The sequence below is a fragment of the Elephantulus edwardii genome, unplaced genomic scaffold (genome assembly GCF_000299155.1).
Source record: "Elephantulus edwardii isolate Elephantulus edwardi_28Jun2011 unplaced genomic scaffold, EleEdw1.0 scaffold00192, whole genome shotgun sequence".
Taxonomy (NCBI): Eukaryota; Metazoa; Chordata; class Mammalia; order Macroscelidea; family Macroscelididae; genus Elephantulus; species Elephantulus edwardii.
Window position 1 is genome coordinate 1,012,245 of NW_006399942.1, and position 4,425 is coordinate 1,016,669.

At 39.4% G+C, this 4,425-nt stretch overlaps 1 pseudogene; it reads left to right on the top strand.

The window, feature by feature from the left end:
* The first annotated feature begins 228 nt into the window (after positions 1-228).
* Positions 229-4,425, top strand: part of LOC102852294 — an 8,453-nt pseudogene continuing 4,256 nt past the window's right edge.

Consider the following 4,425-nt stretch of genomic DNA (forward strand, 5'->3'; position numbering starts at 1 on the left):
TCCTGCAGCCAGTGGATCAATTTACTTTTGCAAATGAGACACTTTTACAGGGGCTCCCCCTTTTCTCCTTGCTTGGGCAGAGCCTTCTTCCTGGCCTGCTCTCAGCAATGGTAGGAGCTGACAACACTGAGGCAAGAGGAGGCTTCCTGATGTCTTCTAAAAGCCAGCCCCAGAGTTCTATCTCATACTAGGTTTGGCACAACTGATAGATGTGGTGCTGCTCCGATAATGAGACACTTTTACAGGTAACACCCTTCCATTTCTTCTTGCTTGGCTGTGTCCTTCTTCTTGGCCTGTGACCAGCAACAGTGGATTTGGTCACCTTGAGGAAAGGGGAATCCACTAATAGCTTATTATGCTATTTCCTTCAAGCTGTAAGAAACAACAAAGATATCAGCCTGGCATCGAAATCTCCACCCCCTCCAGGACTTTACTCAGGGAGATGGGCATCACAACAACATGCTCTTGTTCCTTACAGATTACGATCAAGTCATCAGAATGATGGGTCAGAGGATTTATGGATGATCATATCTTGGTGCTCCAGAGCCCAGGATTTTCCCATTCATTAAAACCTACCAAATGACAACAAATACCATATTTGAATCCTACTTACATTACCATATGCCATGTCTAAACCCTACTTTATGCATCATGTCTTGTCTGAGATGATCAGCCAGAGCCCAACACTCAGATTCAGTGGCTAATGTGAAAAAACAATAGAAACTGAAAGAATCATCTCTTTTTTGCAGTTCACATAGAATGTGAGAAAAGGCAAGTTATGAACCCTGCAGGAACTTTCCCATGAGGTTCTTATAGTAGTCATAACAAAGCTGGTCTCTTGCCAAACCGTATCACACTTTGCACCTGCAGTTACATCCAGCTTTATAGCAAAACAGTACTGTGCTTGCTCAAACATAGCTAAAAATTACTTAGCACAAATATAAGGCACATTATTGTTGTCTTTATGGACCCTGTAGTCACCTATGACTCACAGTGACTTGTGTACAATAGCTCTGAACCCTGCCCTATCCTGAGCCAATCTCATTATCTCCAAATCACCTACTACCATTATCTTGGCACTGAGTCCATCGTCTCATCCAAGGTCTTCCTCTTTTGCACTGTGCTGCCATCCTTCCTAGCATCACATTCTTCTCCAAGGACGGATCTCTCTTGACAACATGTCCAAAGTATGTGAGCTGGAGCTTCAAAATCTTTGGCTCCAAGAAACAGCTTAGTTTCACCCTCTCTAAGACAGACATTTTTGTTCTCTTGGCAGTCCATGGTCTGTTCAAAGCTCTTCTCCAGCACCACAACTCAAAGAAATTGATTTTTCTTCTGTCATCTTAGTCATTGTCCAACTCTTTGATGAATAGCAAGTAATTGAGAAGATTTTAGCCTGGATCAGGTGCACCTTAGTTTCCAGGCTGACATCATTGCTATTCAGTACTCTGGAGAGGTCCCTGACAGCAGATTTTCCCAATGAAAGTCATCTTTTGCTTTCCTGGCTGCTGGTACCAAGAATGTTTATTGTGGAGTCAAGCAAAATAAAGCTGTTAACAATCCCAGTCTCTTCATCATCTATCATTATGCTGTCAATTGTTCCAGTGATGAGAGATTTTGTTTTCTTTTTTAAAAATTTTTATTATTTTCTGTGCATGTACCATCAAATCTGATCCTACTGTTACAGGTAGAGATTGCCCCTCCTTCTCTAGTAGAGCATCTCGTGCATTCAAACCACTTGCCTCTGGGATTGCAGCACAGCTTCTTGCCACTAGGCAACAAGAGCTCCCTAATTTTTGTTTGATGTTGAGCTTCAATCCATATTTAAGGCTGATGTCCTTGACCTTCTACAGCAAATGCTTCAGGTCCTCCTCAATTTCAGCAAACAAGGTTGTGTGCTCTGCATAATGCAAGTTGTTCATGAATCTTCCTTAAATCCTCATGATACATTCCTTCTCATAAATTCCAACCTCCTGAATGATCTGTTTCATGTATAGATTGAAACTTATGAGAATACGATGCATCCCTGACATACACCTTTTATGATTTTGAACAATGAAGTGTTTCCTTGCTCTGTTCTGATGTTTGCTTTCTGGCCCAAGGATAGGTTTTGCATGAGTACAATTAAGTGTTCCTGGATTCTCATGCTTCTCAAAGTTAGCCACAATTTGTTGTGATTCACACAGCAAAGCCTTTGTGGCCCAGTTCAAATGCTTTTACAAAGTTAATGAAAAACAGATAGAAATTCCTTTGATACTTTCTACTTCATGTAAGAACCTTCTAACATTGACTATAACTTTCCTAGTGCCACAACTTCTTCTAAATGCAGCTTGCACATGTGGAAGTTCTCTCTTGATGTACTGTTCCAGTCATTTTTGGATAATCTTCAGCAAGATCTTACTTGAGTGTGATATGAGTGATATTGGCTGATAATTTCCATACTCTGTTGGATCACCATTTTTTTTTAAAACTGGAATAAATATGTATCTCTTCCAGTCAGTTGGCCAGGTAGTTGTCCTCCAGATTTCTTGGCACAACCTGGTGAGCTTGTCCAGAGCAGCATCTCTGTGTTTAAATATGTCAATTGTAAAAATAAAATAAAATAAATAAATTTTAAAAATATTGGTGTGCCATCAATTCCTGGGACTTTGTAAATTCCTTTAGTGTAACTTAAACTTCCTCTTCCATCACATTGCCTCTTAATTATACGTTGTTTTATTAAATACTTCTATGTCAGCCAGTTATTTTGAAACAGTGACTCTGTGTACTCCTTCTATCTTCTTTTGATGTTTCCTGGGTCATTCAAGATTCTGCCCACAGCATCCTTAGGTATTGCAACTCAAGGCTTAAATTTTTTCTTCAATTCCTTCATTTTAAGAATCGACCATCCCTTTTGATTTTCTGACTCCAGTTCATTGCATATTTAATTCTAATACTTTGCATATTGTTGTTGTTGTTATGTGCCATCAAGTTGTCTTTGACCCATAGGGACCCTATTTTATGTACAGCAGCTCTGAACCCAGACCTGTCCTGAGCCAGTCTCACTAATACCAACACCATGACCTTCATTGTGCCAGTTTCTTTATCAATCCATCTCATTCAGGGTTTTCCTCCCCTGCGCTGTCCCTCCAGCCTTCTGAGCATGATGCCCTTCTCATAGGACTTGTCTCTTCTGTCCACATGCCAAAGCTTCAAAACCCTAGGCTTCAAGAAGAAACTTGGTTTCATCCTCTCCAAAACAAAGCTATTTGTTTTCTTGGAAGTCCGTGGAATATTCAAGGCTCTTCTGCAGCACACAATTCAAAGGTATTGATTCTTTTTCTATCATCCTTGGTTATTATCCAGCTCTCTAATGTGTTGCAAGTAATTGTGAAGACCATGGCCTGGATTAGCAAGTACCAAAGGAATGTCTATCTGTGTTTTATTAATTATGCAAAGGCATTTGACTGTGCAGATCACAACTAACTGTGGATAACCTTGAGGAAAATGGGATTCCCAGAACACTTGATTGTGCTTATGCAAAACCTATACTTGGATCAGGAAGCAGTTCTCAGAACAAAGTAAGAAAATACTGCATGGTTCAAAATCAGGAAAGGTGTACATCAGGGATGCATCCTATCCTCATACATTTCAATCTAACTTGTTAGTTCAATTTGTATCTTCTAGGCTGTGACAGTTCCATGTTAAAACAATGTATCTCCAAGGATATAAACCTATATCCTAAGCACAATTGATAACAGTACATCTAGATTCCAAAATCAGTCTCCACAATAGTCTACATGTTTCCTGTTGCCAAAGTTGTTCTTTAAAGTAGTGAGAGATAATATTCACCCTGAAACCTGCAATAACCTTTTCCAGCAGGAAGTAGCTAAGAGAATACGGAGCCCCCTCTCCTAATGAATCAGGGTGACATTTCTCTCAGGAGGGAGTGATAGGGAATGGCAAAGGACATGCTGACAAAGGAGATCAATCAGAACTGTTTTTGACAAAGACTATGGCTTTATATCAATAGAAACAGACTCTCAATGAGTATCCAACCTGAATCCTTCTGATCATATGGAGATTTTTGGAAGTATTTTTTGAGCTTATTATGCTTTGTTTTCTTTCTTTGTGTATAAAGGATGGAGAAAATAAAAACAAGTAAAAATGAATCAAAGAAGAGAAGAAGCCATACTTGTCTAGATGACAACATAATTATGATAAAAACAAACGGGAAAATATGGGAAGCCAAATTTCATACCAAATACTATATGAAAAAAACATACGCTTGTTCAGGAATTGAAAGAATTACAAATTTATAAGTTAGGATTTCTCTTGTGACAGATCACAGAAAATGAGCTGTTTCTTGCAGACAATAGACAGCTAGGCCCCCTCCCCCCTCCACACACACACAGAGGGACTGTTAATACTTGAGAAATACTTCTT